Source organism: Marmota marmota, unplaced genomic scaffold, assembly GCF_001458135.2.
Source record: "Marmota marmota marmota unplaced genomic scaffold, marMar, whole genome shotgun sequence".
In the NCBI taxonomy this organism is placed as follows: Eukaryota; Metazoa; Chordata; class Mammalia; order Rodentia; family Sciuridae; genus Marmota; species Marmota marmota.
Genome location: NW_026000020.1, coordinates 7,091,038 through 7,116,000, shown reverse-complemented (window position 1 = coordinate 7,116,000; position 24,963 = coordinate 7,091,038). Strand labels below are relative to the sequence as shown.

General features: G+C 54.0%; 1 protein-coding gene across 3 annotated transcripts in view; it reads left to right on the top strand.

Annotated features, from left to right (window-relative positions):
• Positions 1-24,963, top strand: part of Kcnip3 (potassium voltage-gated channel interacting protein 3) — a 75,321-nt gene that overhangs the window by 16,670 nt on the left and 33,688 nt on the right. The gene's annotated exons all lie outside the window — the stretch shown is intronic.

The following is a 24,963-nucleotide window of genomic DNA, read 5'->3' as shown; positions in this document are numbered from 1 at the left end:
ATCGTGGAGCGTTACACACCAGATCCTGCAAGCTGGGAGGGAGAGGGCGAGGTGAAGGGCAGCTCAGGACTCAGGCCACCTGGTGTCCCATCAGCCCTTCCACCTCCGGCAGAGATTTTTGCCAAAAAAGCAGACTTTGCTCAGAACCTGAGATTCTCCACACACACACACACACACACACACACACACCTGTGGTGCCACAGGTGTCCTAACCAGCCTCAGGCACACTGTGTCATGGAATGTGCTGGTTGACTAAGCCCCAGGGCAGTGCTGCTCGCCCTGGCCAGGCCTGCTGCCCAGCCGCTCCTTGAGCTGAGTGACCAGCTCAGAGCAGCATGCCAACCTATGACACACAAGCCAGCCCATGAAACTCTGCATCTTCTTTGAGCAGCAGAAGCTACAAGGTGAAGCATTCTTCCTTGACACTGGAGAGGATCTTGTGACTTGCCTGCACTTGTATATAGCAGAAGTACCAAGTAGCAATGGCTTTATCTAAGATAGGAGGTGGCGGGCACTCGCTGTTAGTTGAGGATGTGAGTCAACGTCTGTTCTTTTGCCCTCACAGTTGCAAAATAGTTGCTTTGGCTTCCACCATCATGGCCTCATTCCAGGCAAGAGGTGGAAGGGGAAAACCGGTGTTGCTTCCATCAGGAAAGCTACACTTTCGGAAATCTCTGGAAGATTTAGGCTTACATTTCATGGGTCATAACTCAGCCATGCTGTCTGCAAGGAAGGTGGAGGGAATGGTAACTTGGGGGTATGGGCTTATCTCCATCTCCAACAGAATCTATTCCATAGTCGAAGAAGCAGGGAGAATAGATGTGGAGCTGGTGTTCTCGGCCACACGCAGCACAACAGCTCACAGGGTCACACTGAGGGCTGAAGGTGCTCACTGGGGCTCAGAAGGCATGGGGGGTGGGCGAGGTTAGCAGTTCCTGCTCCAGGTACATCTTCCCCTAATCTCATCGGAGGGACCCCTTCCCACCTCTTTATGCTGCACCAGTAAGGCTGGGAGGGTATCCGTGAGTAGCGGTCAGAGGCCAAGAAAAAGCCAAAGACCAGGGTCCCCTGCCCCAGCTCTGCCTGCAGCCCCGGCACTGAGCCTCCTAGGTGACTGCAGAGAGATGGGGGCCTGGCGGGGCCCTCTGCAGTGAGATCACACCCTTAGTGAGAGTCACACTGGTGGCAGCTCCTCCCTGGGTGCTAGGAGCTCAGGAGACCTGCCCACCCTCACCGGTCCCCTCCCGTACAACCTCGGGGACAGTGAGCTTCTGGGTTGGGAGGCTGAGGAGCCAGGTGCAAGGTGGAGGGTCCTGAGGCAGGAGTTGGGCTGGTGGAGAGACACATCCAGGGCAGAGGCTGTGGGGCTCTGGCTGCCCAGGGCCTCTGAGCCTCTGGGCTGAAGGGTAGCTTGTCTTTGGAAAGATCAAGAGAGCAGGCAACAGGACAGAGAGATAGGCTGGGGCCAAGAGAAGAGACGCTGGGACTGAGAGGCCAGAAGTGGGTGGGGGAAGAGAAAGTTCTAGAAAAAGAAAGGCACTCAGCAGCAGGTTGGGAGAGGCAGGCAGAGGAGGCGGAGAGCAGGGGGCGGCGGCCTGCCCTGTGGCCTGTGGTGCAGAGCCTAGGACAGGCCCTGGGCCTGGGGCCCCCAGGCGGGGCATGGCGGGGCACAACGAGGGACCCCGCCTGAGGCTGCAGGAGTGCCAGCATGGCTGCAAAAAGCACCTGGGCGACATCATCGGCTTCTTCTTCCGCTTCATCTCTGGGAACCTGGCTCGAGGTGAGGGCTGCTCGGTGGGACCAGGGTCGCGAGGTGGAGGGCAGAGAGAGGCAGCCCTGGGGCTGAGGACCCAGCCTGCCTCCTACACAGCACTGACCAGGGACAGGACTGGAAAGAATCGGTCTCTGAGCTCTGCCCCTCTTGCTGTGAGCTGTGGGCAGTGGAGGCCAAGCCAGGGCTGCCCAGGAGGAAGAGCAGGAGGGGAGGGGACAGTCCTCCTCCCGGGGTGTGCACAGACCCTGGGCCCCTAGGCTGGCCCTCCCTCGCCCACCCCCACCGTCTTCCTCCATCTGTGGTGATGATAAGGGAGATGAGCTAGTGGGTGACAGATACCCACCTTTCAAAATTCATGAAACCCAACATCCCTGGAGGTGTGGCAGGGGTGCAGGGGGTCCCCTGAGAATCCCTGAGTTCTCTCAGGCTCGGGCCTAGGCTGGAGCTCAGGATGGGGGTGACTCCAAGCAGGCTGCGTCTCATCCTCTCTGCCTCCGCCCCCCACCCAGAACTGAGCAGGACCAAGACCCAGACTTAGTCCTGGGGACAGCGAGGAGGATGGAGGGGACGGATCCATGCACATGGAGACCCGGAGTCTCCTTGGCAGGATACCTGGGAAGGGGTGGTGACAGGAGCTTCAGACCCAGAAACAGGGTGGCCATCTGCAGCTTGGGGACCCAGCAAGGACTTCCTGGCTCTTTCGTCCTGTCCTGCTACTGGTGGGCTAAAGCAGTCATGTGACTTCCTGGGTATAAATCGAAACCCCTAAAAATCCTGGATGAGTCGGTGTGGGCGTGTGAGGCACACTTCCCAAGAACCAAAGCAACAAGCTGAGTGTGATGCCCACAGACCTTCCTGCCCACCGCGAGCCGAGGGCAGGGCTGGAGTCCCTGACCTTGTCCTCTCCCCAGAGGCAGGGCCTTGTGCCCAGATTATTTCCTGCCTCATCTGGAGTACCCAGCACAGAGCCTCTGTCACATTAAATGCCTGTCAGACTCACAGATGACATTTTAAGAATAAAAACACCAAATTGAGCACAGAATCAAACCTCTGGAAATCAGTGGAAAATACTGGAAAGCAGAATTTAATCTCTAGGGACAAGAGGAGAGGATTCTGCTGTTGTGACGGTTTGCAGATGGGGGCCAAGTCTGGAGCCATGTGGCAAGCTCAGGGGGCTCTGGTGGGGACCCAGGCCCTTACCTTGAGGTGCTCCTGCCACCCTTGGCCATGCCTGCAGGGGCAGAGCACGCCCCTCTCCAGGAAGGGGGAGGAGGGGATTTGAGGTGGGGCCCCTGGTTGCTTCTTTGTGAAGAGAGACCCCTGGGGAGGCCCAGTTGAGGGCAGAGGGGTGCAGCCAGGGTCACCAGCCCACCGGCCATGACCCCGCTAGCTGCTCCTACAGCTGCCCCTACATGCTCATTGGTGAGTGACCTTGAGGGTCTCTCCCGACCACAGCCCCTCATCTGTCCAGTGGGATATGTAACCGAGCCTGTTCTGTAGGAGGCGGGAGGGTCAGTTCCTGCCACAATGCTGTGATAAACAGAGGTCCTCATGACCCGGTAGCTTCACGTGTGTTTCTCAGACCTTCCACCTGCAGGACCTGGTACCCTCTTCCCCACCCCCGCATGTATGTGTGTGTGTGTGTGTGTGTGTCTCTCTCTCTCTCAATAATTTCTCTGACCCTTCCTTAGGGAGAATGAGACAAAGCCTGATTAGGAGCCTAATAGGGTTGTCCCCAAGGTGAACACTGAGCACTGGCTCAGAACCAGGGTAGGGAAGGGCAAGGACTGCAGGTTTGTGTCTTCTGAGGTACAACCTGCCTCCCCAGGACAAGGTGGGGCTGTGGATGGTGAAGGCTTGGGCCTGCTGGTCGACCTCCACGCTCCTATGGGCTCTGCAGGCCACTGGCTCTGGGCCTCTTGCCATGTGGGGAAGAGCTACCTGGGCATAGAAAAAGCTAAGGCCAGCCAGGCCCGGGGAACCCCATGGTGTCCCGAGAACCATTTGGGCAGCTGCTAAAACCACAAATGCCCAATGCTTACCTATAGGACCACCTGGGGGAGACCCTGGTCATTGTCACTTCTGACCCTCAGTCCACTCTGTGGGATGGCTCTTGCCTGCCCTCTGGATGAACTCTATGCAGACCTGCAGGCACTGGGTGTTAGCCATGCCCAGGGAGGCCTTTCATGCTGTTCCCACGGCCAGGTGCCCTTGGCCCTGACTCTCAGGTGCTGAGCCATCTCCTGTCTACACCTTCTCTAGGGGGTGGATGGAACCAGGCAGAGAGATGCCCCTGCCCCTCCTTGGGGTCTGCAGGAGCTCTGCAGACCAAAGCCCTGGCTCTCTGATGGTCCCAGGCAGCATATTGAGGTCACTGCCCTCCTCCTGGCTGCCTCTGGCCAATGTATCCCCAGCCACCAACACACCTCTTCCATGGGGGGGTCAGAACCCCTTAGTCTTGCACCTTCCAAACTCCAGGGGACACATTCAAATACCCACAGGCCTCTGAAAAGCCCCTTACTTGGATGGGGTGTGGATGGAGGCTCCTTGGGTGGGGGATGGAGGGAAACACCTCAACACACCAGCCTTTTCCAGCATATTCTCTCCCTCTGAGTCACCAACCTCCACTTGCTCTGCCCTTCAGGGAGTGAGGAGGAGCAAGTCACAGAGCAGACTTCCCAGTCCCCAAATGTGACCTGCCTAGCTGGTCACCATCACTTGTGTTGGCCTTGGCTGCTGGGACTTCTGCCCAAATGCTACAGGAAAAGTCCCATCTGACACCCAGACAGGAGACGTGGGGCCCCACGGCCAGCAGAGAGCCCCTGCCATCACAGAGCAAGCCCAGGGCTCCCAGAAACCAGCAACTGTGGGGCAGAGGCAGGGAGGGGCCAGGGATGAGGCTGGGACAGCAGGGACAAAGCTGAGCACATCTGGCTTGAGTTGTCAAAGCAACGTGCCAACGCGTTAAAAATATCGTGCGCCTACAAATAGACTCGGGAGAGTGTCAAGGTTCTGGTGAACCCTAAATGCGGAAAGCAGAAACGTGACGAGGCTGATTCACAAGGGAAATACGGGCAGCTTGACAGAGGGTGGCAATGCAGGGAACAGAGAGAGGATGGACACCTGGGTTGGGAAACCAAGAAAGATCCAGGACAGCGAAGCCACCGCCTGCAGGTTCTTTGCCAGAGAGAAGAGAAATCCATTGCATCTTATCAGCTTGGCAGGTCTGTGTGTGCCAGCCCCAGCCCATGAACCACTTAGTTCTGTCCCCGGGAGGGTCAGATACCTCAACCAGTGGACGATGCCCTGGCAGGACCTCAAAGGTTACTCAGTGGTCGCTAGGCTTTATTCCCAAGTTATAAAAACAGAATCTCATGGCTCTGTGCAAAGCAAATTCTCACCTCTCTGAGCCTATTTCTCATCTGTGAAGTGGCCATAAGAGAGGGGCTGTCAGGTGACATATGTCATCAGTCCGACATAATAGTGGGCTCTTGAGGGTGTACAGGTGTCAGTTAAGGACAGAGCAGTGCTACCCCCTCACAACCTCAGTGTCTGGGATGATGCTGATGGGGTCTTTGTGGCCCTGAGCTGGGGCATCTCCCTTTCTGGGCCTCAGTTTCCTTGTCTGTGAAACGGAGACTAAAAACGGAGACTACAGATGGCGATTTTCAAGATCAGCTGTAAATCCTGTGATTTCTCCCGGCTCCACTTACCCAGGTCTGGGGGATGCCCAGTCCTGCCTCTATGTAACTCTGTTCCCCGCCCCTCCTTTCTGCATCCTGGGATGTCCTGGGCCCTTTCACAGCTCTGAGCATCTCCTAAACCGCTCCCTAGGGCCTCGCTAATGAGGCGGAGTTCATTAAGAGCCAACTGTGAGCAGTTTGGCATTTTTCCTTAGCCAGTGGTTGGGTTCTGTGGACAGAGCAGGCAGCGGTAGTCCAGGCCCCCACTCCAGCCTCTGCCCACCCAGCCTCCCTCATGGCCTGCCTCCACACAGATAGAGCCAATGGACAGGGTGACCAGGAAGGTTGGGCCTGGCCAGCTGATGAGGTGGGCAGGGGAGTATCCACAAAGCATTGAGGAGCCACCCGCCTGGATATGGGGACTTCCCATCCCCATAACCATCTCCCTGGCACCAGACCCCTCCCCTGTCATGGTGTGCGTATGTGGGGGTCCCTGTGCTCTGAAGGGGAGGGCTTTGGAGGGTCTTTGGGGTGAGGGAAGGGAGGCTGGGAAAGTGTCCACATGTCCAGGATGGGAGGAACACCTAGGACAACTCAAGGGAAAGGGAGAACCACGCTGGGTGGCTAAGGGCTTGGAGCTCCCAGGCCGACTCTCACAGACTGGGGATCCTGGAGTCCCCGCCCTGGGAAGGCCCAACCTGCCCTCCCTGCCTCCCTGCAGGAGTTCTCCTGGTAGTCATTCCCCATCTTCCCTCCAGGGGGCAGCATGTGCCAACGTGGCCATCTCCCTGCACCAATTTAACATTTTATCACAGGCTGTTTTCTGACCACGCCCTTCACACCTTTGGGGCTTTGGGACAAAGAGAGCTAGCATTCTCAGGCTGCCACCTCTCACCCAGGATGCATCATGGCTCTCAATTCCCTGAGTTTAGTCCTTGCTGCCCATGAGATCTCTGCTCTTGTCACTAGTGTTCCATGTGGTTTAGAGTGACAAGAGCCTCATTCCATGTCACCTCCAGAGGCTTCAGGAAGGTGGGTGGGTCCAAGGATGCCGCTTAAGAAGGTTTTTTGCTGTCCTCTGCATCTGTGTGTGGATGAAGGGACAGGTTCAAGGCAGGGCCTCCTGATTGGCACCTGACAGGGTTGGGGGAGGGAAGCCCACAGTGATCTCATTTAAGATGCTTCCCTGGACACAGACCAGGGCTCCCACCTACAGCCCACAGGCTGGGGGGTTTCTGGGGTGAAATGGTGGAAAACAGGCCATGAATAGACTTTGCCAGATAGATGAACGAGTTGATGGATGGTGGATGATGGATGGATAGGTGAATGGGTGGATGGATGGATGAATAGGTAGATGGGTGGGTGGATGGATGGATGGATACGTGGATGGATGGATAGGTGGGTGGGTGGGTGGATGGATGGATGGATGGATGGATGGATGGGTGGGTGGGTGGATGGATGGATAGGTGGATGGGTGGATGGATAGATAGGTTGATGGGTGGATGGATGGATGGAGTCAAGTCTTCATTCTCTTTTGAAATAATGGTGAAGATGGTGAGAAGTTGGGTTTATTTAAAAAATGTATTCAGTGTCCCTCCATTGTAAGTGAAAGATGGTGCTTTGTGGATTTTTCCAATTTGGGGGGAAAGGTGAGAGGGTTTATAAAAGCCTGGGACCACAGCTTGGCAGACCCCTGGTCTGGAGTTTGGATGAGGGCTCTAGTCACAGGCTGGCTGAGTGACAGGCAGTGCCTGGGGCAAGCTGTGGGGAAGGTGTCCTGGCTGGGGCCCAAGGAGGACATGCTCCCTGCCTCCCTTCAGGGAAAGATACAGCCATGCTGGTGGGGTCATGCCTCCACCTCTGGGGCTGGCATCTGGTCCCCAGAGGAGGGTGCACTGAGGAATAGAACCTAAGTAGTAACCAAAATGCTAGGAAAAAAGCAGGGAGTGGCAGAGATCATACAGGAGCTGAGTCAGGTCCATGAGTCGGGATCAAGGGAGTGAGCAGGAGGAAGAAGGAAGCAGCCATGAGGGTAGGAGTACTGCGCACAGTGCCACCCTACAGACCGCCACACCACTGTCACCAAACTCAGCTCAGAGCCCATTCCACAGGAAAACCAATGTCCCAGGGATGAGTTTGAGGAGAGAGATATTTTTTAGTGGAAGAATGGAGAAGTATGGGCTGTGCTCAAAGATCCGTTTCTCATCTTCAGGGGGCTGGGGGTCAGTTCGGGATAGGAACCGTGAGGGGGCGGCTAACAAAAGGGAGGAATAGTCATGTCTTTCCTTGGAACAGGGAAAGAGCTTCCAGGAACTTGGAGGCCACCTCCTGGAAGGTCTGTGTCCTTGACCTGGAAAGGAGTGAGAGAGCAGGCATGCTCATCTTGTATTACAGGTTTGGACAAAACACTTCTAGGATGGTCAACAAAGGAGACAGACAACATGAGAGCAGAGAGGTCAAGCCTTTCACCCAGTCACATTCAGTCATCTCCAGGCCAGAGGGGAGAGTCAGTGTTTTCAGAAAGAGTGGACTTCAGTCCCTGTAAAGTAACCTAGGCAACTGTTAGCCCCATAACCCACACAGCAGAGGTACCACAGGCTAGTGGGAGACTAATAATGTATAGCCCAGCTCTGTGACCTCAAAATAAGTGATTTTTAAGTCAACTAAGAGGAAGGAAAGGTAGAGGATTTATTTAGTTTTTGTCATAGTAACACCACCTCTAAGTTTTAAGAAAGAAAACAAGAAGAGCCCTGTAAGAGGAGGCATTTGCAGAAACTGGGGAGCTCCGTACAGCCTTGGGATCTGACTAAGAGTGTGGCTACTGCCTGTTAAGGTTGCCTGAATCAGGTGGGAGGCTCAGGGGTCCAACGAAGCAATTATCTCCTGCTCCCAACACAGAGGGGTTGCCCCAGAGCAGAGGGAGATGTGCAGTTTGTGAGCACCCCTGTGGCCAGAGCAAAAAGGAGGGAACTAGAGTGAGCAGAGTGTGCTGTGGGTGGGGCAGGTTTGGAACTCATGACCATGCCCTTGGCTAACCCTGCCAAGTGGGTAGCACTGTCACCCCCCACCTTTGTTGGGGGAGAGCTTGGGGATGACAGAGGGAATGATCCATCCTTCCATCCACCCACCCATCCAGCCGTCCACCTATCCATCCATCCCTTCATTCATCCATCCACTCATTAACTCATCCATCCATCCATGCATCCACCCATCCACCTATCCATCCAGCCATCTACCCATCCATCCACTCATCCATTCATCCATCTACCATCCATTCACCCATTAATTCACTCATCCACCCATCCACCATTAATCCATCCATTCACTCATCCACCCATCCATCTACCCAGGACACATTTAGGAAGCACCTACACAGGGCCTGGCACAGAGCAGGCCTTTGGGCAAGTTGAAAGGGAGGAAGGAGTCAGGAAAGCCTCCCTCTGCCCTCTCCTGCCTGCAGAACCCTTCTAATCTCCTCACCCCAAACATGGCTGGAAATCTGCTGTGGTCGATGTGTCAGGGCCAAGCCTGAACTGGGCATATCTGGGGGCCTGATGCCAGCCTGTACCGGACAGGGGCTCCATGTCCCCAGCCCCTTCTAAAGGCAAGAGGGCAGAGGCAAAGACCCAGGCACAGTTTACCCCTGAGGCTCCCCATGAGGATCTCAAGTCCATGCCTGTGCGCTCCCCTGGACGGGGAAACACCTGACACAAGGGCAGTCTCCATCCCTCCCCCAGCTCCTCCATGCTTCATCTCAGACCTTCTGAGTTCTCATGGCACAGACAGGGAAACTGAGCCCTGGAAAGAAAACGTGAGCTGCACGTGGCTTCTATAGGCCTGGCAACCCCCAGGACAGAGCTCTTTCCTCTGCTCAGTCTCAGGATTGGTGTCCCAGCTTGCAAAATACGAGGGGCACAGGCCGGGGGCTCTGTCTCAGCACCTGGGGGAGGGTGACAGGCACTCAGTGGGCGACTGAGCTATTTCCAAGCACTGATTTCACAGGGATGTGGTTGAGGTGGGTCTGTGTGGAGGCGGAAGCCACAGGGCGCTGGCTGAGCTGTGCGCATGCGTTTGCGCACGCATTCCTCACCTTCGCGTCCCCTGCGATCTGTGTGTCTGCGTGTTGGACAAGAGACAAGGTGCTGTTCTTGCAGTAGCATCTCAGTCCACACTCAGAGGTCTGTACCCTGACCACGGGGACAGCCTGGCTGCGCGAGCCCTTCCATAGCAGAACTAGGGGGCGGGAGTCTGCTGGACAGAGCGCGCTCTGACTCCCCACCTTGCAGGAATAACAGCCCAGCCCCCAAGCCTGCGCCTGCAATGGAAGGGGCGAGCACCTGTGGACGGAAGAGGAGGAAGGCAGAGGGTGGCTCCTAGACAGGGCCTGGACTGAGGTCATCCTCTGCCACGTACCAGCTGTGCGACCTAGGGAAAGTCACTTCTCTGAGCCTCAGTTTCACCATCTTTAAAACAGAGAGTAATGACAGAGGAACTTAATTCTCTGGGGCTGCAAGGATTAAATAAGACCCAGCAATCAGCTTAGGCATACTTGGCTCACAGTAGGTGCCCAGTTAACGTTGCAGTCAGGCTCCGTGGGTGCTTAGGCTGAGTAGCTCACCCCAGCCTTCTCGTGCTTCCGGGACTGGTACTAACAGAGCCCTCTCCTGAGACGCAAATGGAGCCTGTGTTTTAACTAAGCCAAGGATCTGGGGTAAGATCAGAGCTTCAGGTGTCTGCCTCTGCCTTTGTTCCTGCCACGTCAAGGCCAATTTTGCTGCCTATTGGCCCTGGGTGCTGCCCTGGACTCGCCTGTGCCATGGTGGACCTCACCAGCCCATTCTACAGATGAGGCGTTGGGGCCAGGGAGCAGGGGCACACAGGGAGGGGCTGGTGCACCTCCGCCCACTTTGGGAGGGTGTGTTGGGCATAGACTCTGGTGTCAAGTCCGCAGCTGGCGTACACATTCACAATCAAGCCGGGTAAATATTTACAGGCATTATGGCAATTGATCGCTTTCGATCCCGCGCCCGGCTGTGAGCGAGCCCTGCTTACTCATGCTTTCTTAAAAACAGCCTCTTCCCTGGAGCATCTTGAATAATTCAGTTGCTAATTGTCTCCAAACTTCAAACTTGAAAATGCCAACTCAGGGCTTCTCCCACCTCGGTCCTCCTCAAACCCCCACCCATCTCCTGCCACAGACCTGACCTCCTGCCCCTGCCTGTGGCCGCTCTGGGGAGGGGCCTGGGAGCTGGGGTTCCGGTGGCCCTCCCGTCTGACCACAAGCAGGGCCATGTCCACTGGTGGGGGAGGAGAGCCGGAGTAATTGAGCTGAAGAGCCGATCTAGCCGCTGCTCCCCAGGGTCCCTCGAAGTGCTGCAGATGGGAAGGGAGGGGAGGACATGGGGATTGTGAGGCAACAGAGAAAGCCGATGCTGAAATGGGTGTGTGGACAGGCCTCGGGCCAGAGACCACCGTGGCTGTGGCAGGCACAGGAGTGAAGCCAAATTTGTGTGGGTAGTTCCCCTGCAGCCCATTTCCTGGCTGGCAATGCTCCCCGGCGCCCTCCGAGGGCCATCTCTGTGTGGGGCGAGGTTCTGCCTGCCATCACCCATAGCACCACTCTGAGCTCTCCTTCCTGTCCTGTGAGACCCTGCAGGGTGCTAGGAAGATTTGCCGGTGTCCCAGTACAGCAGGCATCTGCCAGTGTGAAATCTCACAACCACAGGACCAGGCCTGGCTGAGGCCAACCCTAAGGACAGAGCCAATCCCGGCCAGAGTTGGTGGCTGCTGCTACAGAGGGGCTTTTGCACCAGGGCACTGGGGTCGTGAGGCCCAGTCCTGGGGAGCTTTCTGGACTGGCCTGGTCTCTCCTGTGCTCCATGCCTGAGGCCAGGCCCAGGGCATCCACATGGGCACTCACTCAACAAGTCATGGAAGTCCTTGTTCAGCAGGGGCTGTCCTGGCCTTGGGGACAGCAGGGAACTCAGAGCTCAGAATCCCTCTAGAGTTTAGAGGCTATAAAACGAAACTGATAAATAAAAGATGTATTAAAAGGAGACAGAGTGATAGAAACCATCACTGGACAGGGAGGAAGGGATGGGGGCACCCAGGGCTGGGCCTGGAGGGAATATTGCCATTGAATAAAGATCTGACGGTGAGAAGAGAGCCCAAGGGACAGTGGTCTAGGCAAGAGCCAAAGTCCAGAGTCAGATACAGCAAGAGCTGTGTCCCGAGCACCCAGGAGAACAGAACATTATTTACTGTGGTGGAAAACAAGCCCATCTGTCCTGGGGGACAGTGGGAGTTGGGGTGCACCGAAGTTTAAGACATCCAGGGGAAGTATGGGGGGATGGGGCAAGTGAAAGGCTGGGACTAGAGACAGGACATCGGTGGTTTTTGGCACAAAGATGGGATTTGGTGCCCAAATCCCAGGCAAAAGCAGTCAGGACCAGTGTTCAAAGGCCTCTTTGGTCTGCTTTCCTGCGACCAGACTCTGAGCCTGGTCTTGATTGATGTACACTGAAGGCTTCTATGGTCAGTTCTAGCCAGCAAAGCACCAACTCCCTTCCCCTCGGTGACCTTGGGCCTGTTCTGACCATGGGCAGCTATGAGAGAGAGTTCCGGCCAGTCAAGGCCAGAATACCCACTGCCCAGACCTTGGCTGGGCTGGGCCAATGGATCCCTTTTGACAGTGAGTGGCCCCTTGTCTGAGACACTGAGGCTGTAACGTGTAGTCCTGGTGACTTCCAGTGGCCCAGTATCCAGTGGCATGGAAGAAGCCCTCTGGGCAGAGTGGAGCTGAAGTGCAGGAAGTCAGTGACAGGTGGAGATGTTGAAGGCCACATTCCTGGTCACCTTCCCTTCCCTTCCTGTGGGTGAAGGGCTATAAGTGCCCTTGCCTGAGCAAGGTCAACTGGAGCCCTCACGCGGCCCTCGGCAGTCAGATGGAGAGAGGAGGCGTGCACAGGAGAATTGGGGAGGGGTAGCATGAGGGACTGACTCTCCTAACCCCTAGACCAGATTGCCCGAGCCAGGCTCAGGATGAGTTGGTGACACTCGTGTGGCTCCTGAGACCAGGGCCAGATGCAAACTGCTTGGGGCAACTTGAGGGTGATCCGACCCTTCAAGGATCCAACTGCTTTAAAATGCATCCAAGGCCAACCCAGCTCCTCTGGGTTCTGGATGGAAGTTATACTGTTTGCTTCCTGATCCCCCCACCCGCCACCTCCCACCACCACCAAGAGTCTCAGGTTGAGCCTGGGATTCAGGTAGACAGTGAATATACGGGCTGGGTTCCTGCTGCAACCAGGGGGTGTGGTTTTGGGGTTCATGGCTCAGGGGCTGTCCCTTTCCATGGGATTCCGGGGACAGGCTTCCACAAGATCCCTGGGTTGATGTGAGCAGCCTCCCTACCCACGGATAAGCCAGCTGTGGGCAACCGTGGGGCAGCGTCCAGGTGGGCATCTGGGCTCAGGGCTCACGCCCAGCACCTGTCACCTGTGAGTATTTAAGGCACACCTACAAGAGGGGAGTTACCAAGAAGGTGTGTCCTCGGGCCCTTGACCTCAGGCAAAGGAGATGGGTCAAGGCAGCGTGGGCCAGTCCTCCGCTTTCCTAGGAAAGACGAAAAGATAACTAGGAAGGAATGAGGAAGGGGCCTCCGCCGCCAGAATCAGGAGGACCCTCTCAAAGGCACGGCACCCCTGGGGTCACACTGAAGGGCAGCAGGATCCACAGCACAGAGGTGCTCAGAGACACGCGGGTAGGAAATACCCCGTCCCGCCCTAGTTCTGCCACCAGATCCTCTGCCCGCTGGCTGCCCTGACTGGGGTGGCAGCCATACAGACTCCGCTTTCTGTGCATAATTCCTAAGTCTGGCCCCGGAGTCTGTGCCTGTGGTAGGTGTGGGTCTTGAGAGGCTCGAGGGGGGAAGCCGCGTGTATCTCTGCCCTCCACGCACCTGGGGGACAGCTTGTGGTGATCAGAGCCCCTCTTCCTGCTGTGGGGTGGGGTCAGGGTCATGCAGGATCCTCCCCTGTCACCTTGTGCTGCCACCAGGTGTCATTTAGACACGTCAGCAGAATGAGGTGAGGCCTGGGGAAGGAAGAGGCCAGCCAAGGAGTGGAGATCCCTGTGTTCTTGTCCCCGTGTGACCCCACTGCCCCCATTGGGCCTCAGTGGTCTCCTCTGTGACCACTCTGTGGGAGCCTCTCCCTCCCACCTGTGGCCACGCTACAGTTCAGGGTGTTAAAAAGGACAGGAGTGCCCCTGGGGATCAAGCCCTCCACCTCTGAGCCTGGCCTTGTGGCCCTGCCTCCCCTTTGTTCTCACTGTACTGGCCACCTCCAGTCCCCACCCCACCGCTGCTCCTGTTCCATGTGCCTACACCTCCTCACACCTTCCACTCTAGGGTGGAGACATCCAGGTCCCTCTGGGAAACCTCTGGTGCTCAGTTGAGATGGGAGCTCCTTCTGGCACATCTCGCTATGCCCAGTTCTAAGTGGCTAATGGCCTACCTCCTCTGGACCAGAGGCCCCTTGAGCTCAGGCGCCCAGGCAGCCGTGAAGGCTGTGTGGCAGGCCTGGTGCAGACAGCAGAGAAGAGCCAAAGTACCCAGGCCCCTTCTAACTCTGCATCTCTCTGGATTGAGGGAAGAACCCAGAACCACGCCCCTGCTCTGGGTCTAGCTGACCGTCTCCCTGATGACTCCACCAGTCCTGCCCACACTGATCTGCCCCGAGGAACAGGTGTGCTAGGCATATGCAAGGGTGGGTGTCCCAAAGCTTCTGGAAAGTAGAGGAGTAGGTCCTCCAGCCTCCTGTGGCTGTGACTGTGACAGGAGCCTGGCTAGGCCTGCCTCCAGGGCACTGTGAGGATCAGTGATGTTTGTATATGGGCTAGGGACTCAGTAAGCCCCTCCTCACGAGGGCCTGGCTGAGACCTCCCAGCTTCCTGGAGGTGAAGGTGGGCTCACATCCAAAACCTGAAAATTCTGCCTTCAGTCCCGAGTTCTGACCCTTGAGTCATTCGTCGGCCTCAGGGGACACGGGGCTTCTGTGATAAACATCTCTCTGATCTGTCAGAAGACACCACAGGAGCTGAGATCTGGCACCAAGCGACCCAGATGGAAATTCCCCGAGACACCCCTGGGCCCTCGGCTCGAGTTCAGATAAAGAAATGCTTTGTCCAAATGTCTGCCCAGATCCGCAGCGGGATGTGACTTGAGAGCACTTTGCATCAGTGTCTTGGAACCTGAGGATTGATGGACCCATGTGACTGCGGCGAGCGCCAGGGGGAACCGGCAGATGCTGGGCAGCCAGCGATGCTCCCAGGTGCCTCAGGCCCCGGCTCCAGCCTAGGTTCAGGGGGTTAAAATGACACCAATGACACCGCACCAGTCAGCAAGTGCCCAGAGCCCCTCCAGCTGCAGGCACCATCACAGAGATGGGTGCGCACAAGTCTCCCAGTGACAATACCCAGGGGCAGGTCTGGGGTTCCAGAATGTTCCCTGGCTTTGGAGAAGAGGAAAATGAGACTTGAGGAGGATGAGGGGCATAGGGCACCCTGCCTTATGTCTCCTGACTGATCCTTACCCTGTCCTTTTGCCAACCCAATCGCCCAAGAGACAGAAATGCACCCAAAGAAACTCACAGACCCAAGTGACAGATGTTGTAGAAACTCCAAGGTCTAAAGGGTGGAGCTGGCCCTATCCGCCTGGCAGGTTGGGGCTGCTTATTTCCCCTGGACAGGATCAGGATGGCCATTCCCAAGTGAAACAGGGACCCGGGGGACAGGATGAGGAGCTAGAGAACAAACTGCCCTCAAAGGTCCCGTACCATCACTTGTTCAATATTACTAGACTGCGGGGATTTGGGTATGTCCCACTGGGGACAGAGACCCGGGGGAGAGAAGCCTTCCTGCTGGCCAAGGGGGTGCCAGCAACTAAAGGGAGGTTTCCCTTAAGGCAGCAGTAAGGGGCCCACCACGGTGACACTCAGGGACGTGCCCACGTGGCCACATAGCTGGGTCCTCTCATGCTTCCCAAGTCTTTCCTGACCACAAGAACTGTAGAAACCAGAACCATTTAATTAAGGAGCATAAATTTCCTCTCCTTCAAGAGATCACTGGCCCTGATGGTGGCCTGGGTGCTGGAGATGTCATACTTCCTGTGATGGGCAAGGACTTATTCCCAGAATCGGTTTCCACAGGAGGAATTTCACCTCAGTACTTGTTGAGGAACGTGTCTGTGTCTCCAAGTGTCTTAATTCACTCTTCATTTTGGAAAGACATTTTGCTGGGTATCAAATTCTAGGTTGACCATTCATTTTTTTTTTTTTTTTTTTTGAGCACTTTGAAAAAGCCCCCCCACTGCAGTCTGGCCTGTGTGGTTTTNTCCCCCCACCCGCCACCTCCCACCACCACCAAGAGTCTCAGGTTGAGCCTGGGATTCAGGTAGACAGTGAATATACGGGCTGGGTTCCTGCTGCAACCAGGGGGTGTGGTTTTTGTGGCAAGGTCCACCATCACTGAGATTGTCATTCCCCTGCACATAATGTGTGTCTTTTCCTCTGGATGCTTTTAAGGTTTTTCCTTTAACTCTGGTTTCCATCAATTTGATGATGTTCTGGCCAGCTGTGGTTTCCTTGCATTATCCTGATTAGGGTTTGTTGAGCTTATTGAATCTTTTTGATCTCTTTTGTTCATGTTGGAAATTATTTTAAATTTTATTATTCAAACTATTTTTTATTTTCATATTACTTTATATTATTTTGTGTTCTTCAAATTATTTTTCTAATTATTATTACAATTTCTCCAAATTAGAATTCTGGACTTTTCTCCTCCTCTGTCCTTTTCTTTTGGGATCCCAACTACACATTGTTTTTACTTTGTCCCTATTTTCCTTGTATTCTTTTCTGATTTTTTTCCACATTCACCTTTAGTCCATTTACATTTAATATAATCATTTATGTGGTCAGAATAATGTCTACCACTTGAATATTTTTTTTTCTATTTGTATCATGTCTTTTTCCTCTTTCTCCTTTACTTGTGTTTGCTCCCTTTCTTGTTTCCTGGCATGCCTTGTAGTGTTTGTTGAGTACAGCTCTGTAACAGATGTCAACTCCTTTGGCAGGTGACCTTGATGTCAGGGTTGGATGCACTGAGAGACTGTGATAGTCAGTTTTCCATTGCTGTAACAAAATACCTGAGATAATCTAATAAGGGAAAAAGTTTGTTTTGGCTTGCAGCTTTGAAGGTTTTAGCCTATGGTCATGGTTACTTGGCCCTGTCACTTTGGACCTGTGGGAACCCACCTGGTGGGAACATGGGGCAGAGGAGACCTTTTCACCTTATACCTGCTGGAAAGGAAAAGGAGGGAACTAGGGTCCAAATGTTCCCCTCAAGAACACACTCAATGACCTCTTAAAGGCCCACCACTCCCAATAAAGCCATGGGGTAGGGTTGGGGGGACCAAGTCTTCAATACACAGGCCTTTGGGAGACATTCAAGATCCAAGCAACATTTGAGACATACTCAGATTCCAGTTTGTCCCTTGAGCTCCAGCATGCTCCGACTTCTCTCACTTCCCATCCAAGCTTTCTTCCACCTCCTGCTCCTATTGACCTTCAGCAACCCCACGCATACACAGAGGAAACCTTCAGCAGACATTGTCCCTGGATCTCACAATGGGTCTCATTCTTAAAATAAAACCTGGATCCCATGTCCTTCAAAGTGGGTCTACTTCCCCAAACATTAACTGACACAAGATCCCAATTCTACTAAAATTTAAACTCGATCTTTCATTCATTTTGCCCATTTCTTTTTCTATTTTAAAAAACACATTGATCAGAGTTACTTTGAAGTCCTTATCTGCTAACTCCCACATCTGGGTCATCTGTGGATTCTTTTTGTAGATCTCATAATTATCTACTTTTTCCGTCTTCTTGTGTCTAGCAATTTTCAATTACATGCTCGAAAATGTTAATGTATTGTAGAGGCTCTGACTCAACTTCTCTTCGAGTAAAAAATTTTGGCAGGCAGTTAAATTCTTGAAAAAATCACACCAATCCCATTAAAGTTTGCTTTAACTTTGTTAGAGCAGGTCTATTTCAGTTTTTCCTTATTCATAGGCTGTAGCGTGGTTCCCTTCTCTCAAGGGTTATTGTCCCTTGTTAATTGCTCTCCAATGCCTTCAGACAGTGGCTTTGTTCTGTCCAGGTTTTATAGTTGTTGTTTCCAGTAGTAAGATAAGTCTGGGCAGCTGTTCTACCATGGTGGAAACTGTGCTTCTGTAGATTGAAGAGAGTGGGGAGGGAAAGGTGCCGCTACAGTGAAAAATGTAGATTTATTCAGGCTCCTCTTGCTCCTGCTTGGTCTCTGAGTGTGCCATTAGGATGCACAAGGAGCCTTTTCTCTGTAATAACAGCAGAGGGTGCAGCCCTTATGGAGTTCTTCAAATGGACCAAGGCATTTTTCTAAAGTACTTTACACAGTGATCTATTTCTACTTCACACTCACTCTGAGGCATGGAAGCTGCTGTCCTTCCCATTTTATAGTTGCAGAAACTGAGTTGTATCAAGGCTGAGTTGACTGGCCAAAGTAACAGAGCTAGTAAGTAGAAAAACCAAGTTTTGAACTTGGGCAGTCTGACTTCCAGGCCTGCACTTGGACCCTCTTCTCGTGCTGTCATTGAAAAATAATCTCAACTGTGTAGGGCTTTGTTACAGACAGAAGGGATGAGAAACATCACTGTATCAGCCGAGGCCAGGAAGCTCAGTCTTCCTCTCAGGTTGCATCCGGGAGGTCCCAGAGTTGTGAGCTTCACCCATCTCTCTTGATGATGTCCCTCCTCTCCAGTCTCTCTGCCTCCATCTTCCCCCAAGCGGTTCTGTCCTGACCACGGGCTTTTCTGCCTTCAGACAGCTTGCACGAGCAATAGTCCAGAGAGGAAGGTAGACAACTTGGCCCAGAGCTGCTGACGACGACTGGGGCCAAAGAAGTGCAGCCTGGCCACAAGGCTTCCAGGAGAAGCCATCTGAAGTGGGGAGAAAAGCAGCAGAACAGACAACTGGAGCCCTCATATGGGGACTGAGCCTGTAGGGGGAAAGTCCGATTCCTGAGACGGGCCACCTGCCTCTGGCCAGTGGTGCACACGTGGACACATCTCTCAGGCCTGCGTTTCTCCACCTTCAAATCTGTATAAGATGGACTTTAGCCTCACGGAACAGAAAACCTAACAGTGAACCAAATGAGACAGGCTTTCTCAAGTAGTGGCAGTCCAGAGGCAGGTGGCTGTGACGTTTAGCTTGGCCTCTCAAGTCATCAGACACCTCCTTTCACGGCTCCAGGGACAGCTGTCGTAAGTCCCTCCCAGAAAGGAGAAAGGGCGGAAGCGGAAGAGCTGGCGAAGTCCGCCCACTCCCTCCCACGTGATTTCCCAGAAGCCCCACCCAGAGCCCTCTCTTTCCATCCCATTGGCCAGCTCCATCCACAAAGGAAGCCGGGAAATGTAGTTTTATAGTCGAGCACATCATTGCCCCAGCCTCGTTAGGATTCCGCTAGGGAGCGAGAGAGAAGAGACAGCTCTTGGCCGCAGGTGTGCACGGTGTGATTTCCATGGGGGGACTCTGGACAAGAGGGTGAAATCAGGTCGTTCCTGTCAAGGCCTAACAGGACTGGGCCACCAAGTGACGGCAGTTATTCATGAATTTGAGGAGCTTCTCTAATGTAAGCCAGGTCCTTAAGAGAGACTGATGCCCCTGGAGAATTCACAGGACCCACTGGGTAAGGGCGCCATGGGTCCTCGCAGCGCGAACTTCTCTAAGCCCCACCCAGGGAGAGACCCAGGCACACAGCTGCCCCCCCACCCACCTCTTTCCTCCTCTCTCTTCAGAGAGCTCTGCTTCCACCCCCAGTTTCAGGGTCCTCCCTTCAGCCGTGAGAGGCACCAGGCCTGCTTGATCTGACCATCATGCTTGTGTTCATGAAACTAGACCAGGTGGGAAAACGATGACACCCCAAAACCCAGTGTCCCAAGGACAAAGAAGTTAATTTTTCTCTGCTGTAACCTCCTTGAAGGGTGTGCTCAGGCTGGTGGGCAGCTCTGCTCCACACAGTCACTCAGGGCCCAGGTGCCTTCCACATGTGGCTCTGCCACCCCCAAGAGCTGTGTCACCACCGTTGCATATTATGACAGGGCACTTCTGTGTCAGGGCTCCAGATGTGGAAATGAGGAGGCAAGGCCGTGCCCAGTGCCTAAGGGCTCTACCTGTTGCCTGTGCTCACATTCTGCTGGGGAAAACTTATTCACACTTCTAGGCCATAGAAGTTTTGGAAATGTGATCCCAAGCTACATGTGTTCAGTAACAACTACGTCACCAGAGAAGAATAGTAAAATGGATTTTTGTGGATGACTGGTGGTCTCTTTTCTCTGTCCACCAGCAGACATCTGTATGTATCCTTTGTGTTCATCCATTTTCCATTTCTATAAAAAAATACCTGAGGCTGAGTACTTTATAAAGAAAAGAGGTTTGTATAACTCATAGTTTTAGAGGCTGAAAGTACAAAGAGCATGGTGCCAGCTCTGTGTCACCTTATGGTGAAAGCCATTATGGAGGGACCCCAAGCAAGAGGAGGAGATCACAAAGCAAGACAGGAAGCCAGGGGACAGGAAGGGGGCTGCCGTTTTGCTCTTTTCATAACAAGTCACTCATAAGAACTAACTCAGATCCCACAAGAACTACTTAATCCCTTCTCAGTGCCCCAGTGAACTTCCAGTAGGCTCCACCTCTTAAAGAGCCCACACTGAAGACCATGCCTCCAGCACAAAACTTGTGGGGGACAAACCACGTGCAAACCCTAGCATCTTCTTGGTTTTTCAGATACTTCCTCCCCTCCTAAGGGAGGTAGGCTAAGGATGGGGGACATAGCAGGCAGTGGTCCACAGCAAGGAAAACATCACTCTATCAGAACTCTTCCTACCAAACCCAGGAACCGAATAGACTTGGAGTTACCTGTCATTCCTGAGCTCTCACGGCTTGCCAACCCAAATCCAGGAACCTAACAGTTTTGGATCATGCAAACCACATGGCCCACCCCAGGCCCACCCCATGGCCCACCAATAACTGCACCCCTCTGGAATCAGGAGACATGTGCTGAGGAATCCTGGGGTCCCTGCAGTGTGGTGGGAGAGTCCCCTCTGCTCTGCCCCCAGGAACAGCCCCTATCCACTGTCCTCCATGACCTGGCCTTGCCCTCTGGAGAGCCATTCTTGCCCATCACTTGCTTGGCCACCTGTGCAGTAGGTAGAGGTGCCCTGGTTTTCTGCAAGGGCAACTTGGAAGATCTAAGAGTTATTTTAAGTCTTGGTTAGCCACAGGATTTTTAAAGCCAGGCTTCCGGTTTCTGCCACAATAACTCCTCGAAGACATGCTCAGTCTTTGGTCCATTTGTGTCCAGTTAGTTCTACATCCTGCAACCACTACCCAAGTACTCATCTGGGTATAAAAGTCTTGGCTTCCTCTCTCTCTCTCTCTCTCTCTCTCGTACCTTTGTTTGACAATGATTGAGAAATCTTAAAAAAAATCTTTTGAAGGGCTGGGGCTGGGGCTGAGCAATAGATCACCTGCCGGGCATGTGTGAGGCATTGAGTTCTATTTTTAGAACCATGTATAAATAAATAAAATAAAAATCTATAAACAACTAAAAAAATTTTTTTTTTAAAAATCTTTGAAAAATTACTTTTGCTACCATCTTATTTCTTCTGTTTGGTCCAAAAGGCTTTTTTTCCTAACTCTGTGAAACAGCTTTCAATATCCACTATTTCCCCCTCCTGCCACATCTATTTTCAAAATCGATATTTCTCACCTCATCTTATCTCTTTCCTTGAGGCATTAAAAGAACAAAGTTTATTTCTTTTCCTCTTTGGATCATGCAAACCACATGGCCCACCCCTGGCCCACCCCATGGCCCAACAATAACTGCACCCCCCTGGAATCAGGAGACATGTGCTGAGGAATCCTGGGGTCCCTGCAGTGGGGTGGGAGAGTTTTCCTCTTAACACTTGAGGGACTGTCCCAGAGCCAATCCATGGAGGGATCTCCTGGTCTGGCTCCCATCCAGTGCCCATCCATGAGCTGATCATGGTGGCAGTACAGGGTGACATGGAGCAGCCTGGCAGGGGCTCTACAAGAGAAATTAGTTGCGATTACCAAATCCGGGATGGTCTTGGGGAAGGCTGAGCAGCCAGCATTGAGTCAGAGGCCACTGGAGGTCAAACAGGAGGGACAAGATCTGATGTGCATCTTGAGATGAGGGCTTTAGTTGCTGAATGCAGAGATAGGAGGACAGGAGTGAGGTGGACGGGAAATTGGGGATCAATGTTGGGAGTCCATGAGATGGTGTGGCCAGGCTGGTGGGCATGGGAGAATGGTCAAGGGGACACGGTGCCAGAGCTTCATGATAGACTGGGCACAGTGGGGGACAGGTGGATTCCAGGGTATGAGCCGGTGCTAGGGCCTGAGCCACAGAGCTGGAGAGGCTGGGGAAGCTACAGGATTGAGGAAGCCAGCTTGGCTCTTGGTGTGCCTGGGTGCCTGGGGACATCAGGGGGAAGGTCCTAGAGGCATTTCTTGGCGGTGTGAAATTCCACTCTTGGGCATTCTTGTCTGGTTTCTATGAAAAATGAGAAGGATAAACAAATTGGATAATATCTGCTTTGCCCAGTAGAATGTACTAGAACTGGGGGAGGGGCTGTCCCCCGCCCCAGGAGAGCTTGGAGGGGATGGGCTTGCTGGGCTGTTTTCAGGGATGGGTCCCTTGAACAGCATGGTCCAGGCTGTCCCTCAGTCCTTCCTGTGAGAGTCAAAAGACCTCTTGAAGCCCTCAAGCAGTGAGGCACTCAGGACCAAGAAGGAGCGTGGAGGGACCAATGAATTTCAGTCGGCCCCCTCCTGCCTCAAGGGACAGACACCACTGCTGTAGTGAGACAGAGGCTACACGGGACAACATGGGAGGAGATGTTGCACTCAGATGACCAAAGTGCTGGGAGGAATGGTGGCCCAGGCAGCAGAGGCCGTGGGCGCTCAGAGACAGGGCTGAGCTGGGCTGCTGTAACCTGGGTGGGTTCCTGGAGGCAGCACTGGCCTGGCTACTTCAACGTCCCAGGCAAAAAGACCATGACCTTAGGGGTGGGGTGTAAGCCTATGTTGGGAGTCCCCCAGCACCTTCCAGTGACAACTTCCTGAAGGAGACCAGGATGCAGAGCACTCCTGAGGTTTTCAAGGGAGGGCTCCCAGCCCTGGCCTTCCCTGACCCTCACATTGCCCCTTATCTGTCTCCACCTCCAAGGCAGCTCTTAACCCCATCCCCACCCCGACCCTTCCCTCAAGACAGTGGAACCATCAGCTCTGAGCGTGGGCCCAGGAAGGCACAGAAGCATGCTGGGAAGGGGCGGATGCCTGCCAGGACAGACAGTCCCCCAGGGCGTGGCAGAGGCTGCTGAGGAGGGCTTGGCCTGGCACTTCATGGTGGGTCAAGGAAGCACGGGGCTTGGGACCTGTCTACGGCACTTTCTCCAGGTTCTGGGGAAGGGGACTGTGGCAGGAGCATCAGTGGGCCTGGGTGAGCCCCAGAGCTGATGGGCCCTGAGCTAGGAGTGAGCAGGGATCAGCCCATCCATTAGGCCTGCAGCCCAGGCTGCTGATACCAAGCGGACGTTCTGCTCTCGGGCCTGCTATCCACTTAGGCGTCGTTAATATTTTACACCACAGAGCAGGGGATCGATGTCTCGTTTATAGCTCAGTGTTTATGGACCATCATTGAGCTTTTGCTGGGACTGGGAAGATGCTCAGAGCACAAGGGAAACTGAGGCAGGGGAGGTGGATGGGTGCCAGACTTGGAAGAACCCCAAGATGGTTTCCTTTGCATGTTGGGTTCTCTCCCTCGCTTGGCACACGCATCACCCTGCACAGCTGAGCACATCCAGCTCTGAGGGTACATTATGAAGGGCCATCAGAGCCCCTGTCCCATGCTAGTTGTCACATTCAATCCTTTACAAGCCCCTGGAGACGTGGATTCTTGTTCCCATTTTATGGATGAGGAAACTGAGGTTTGGGGACACAAAGTACTATTGGGCTGTCAACCAAGTCATTGACTTAGGGTCCATGGTAACTAGCTGGGACATGGGCTACATTTTGCTCTGCACTCCAGTATGTAAATTAGATTGCAAAAGATCCTTTAATCTTTTTAGACTTTTAAATATGTTAGTAAGTTGAATGCTCAAACAGTCCCGTCTTCTCTGTGATCCTTAGTCTCTCTGCTTAGACCCCTTGCCTTGGTCATTGGAGACTCACTGCATCCAATTAACTGGAAATAAAAGCTGTGCATTAATAGTTCTTTAAAAATATCACCCAACCCGGGCTTTTAAGCCATGTGAAGTAGTGGGTTGGACTGCTGCAGCGCCTCTCTGCGTCATTTTCAATCGGGAAAGACCCGGCTCCAGAATCCTGCAGGACTTGGGCATGTCCGCGTCCCCCTGGGTATTTCACCCTGGGGGTCTCAGTTCTCTCATCTGTACAATAGGGGGGAAAGGAATGCCCTCTAGGGGAATCCTGAAGGATTACAAGTAAACCCAAAAGCTTGGACCAGATACACTGGTTCCAAGAGAGCCCTCAGCAGCCTCACGAAATAGTTGTCACCCCACAGGGATCCCCAGATCAGCACCTGGGACAAAGTACATCTCACTGTTGAGTGAATGGCCGAATAGGTAGCAAAAACTCCGAAATGCAGCTGAGATTGTTCAGGCCGTGGGTCCAAATGGGTTCACACCCATGCGTGGACCGATGTTGAAATTTCTCCTGCGCTAAGAGAGCAAGCAAGAAGGACTTGGTGTGCTTCCTTGTGCGCCACAGCTGGAGCTTCCCGCTCTCCAAATCCGTCTGGCGAGGACAGCCGCGGCGCGCGGCGCGCGGCGCCCGCTGGAGGGCAGCAGAGTCGAGGGTCCAGTCCTCCAGCCCCGCTGCTTCCCGGCCCCAAGCATCCCGGGCTCCGCCCTGCCACGCCCCGTCCTCTCCGCGTTTCTCCGTCCTTTGCGCGGCTACCCTTCTCCCCCGAGCCCGCGTCAGGAAGGAAGCCTTCCACAAACTAATTAGCACGCCCTTGCGCTGCCGGCGCGTAGCACTCTTCAGACTCCTAGCGCTTCCGCACAGACGGAAAGGCAGATCGGTCCCTTACAGAGCGAGAGTCTGCGAGTCCGGGACTCGACCAAGGTCACATGGCAAAGCCAGGACTTGAACTCAGTTCCTTAGAATCTAGTGCCAAGCCTGCGCTTCCTTCTAAACCCTTGAGCGCACGCAGGTTTCCAGAACTGAAGAACTTTGGATATCAACTTCTCCGTTTTCAAAGGGTCCAAATCATGGCCAAGTTCAATCTCCGGCCGGGGGCTGAGGGTTGCGGGAAATAACCCCTGGAGAGAGGGCTTCCCGCATCCTCCGCAGGCCACCTGCGTGG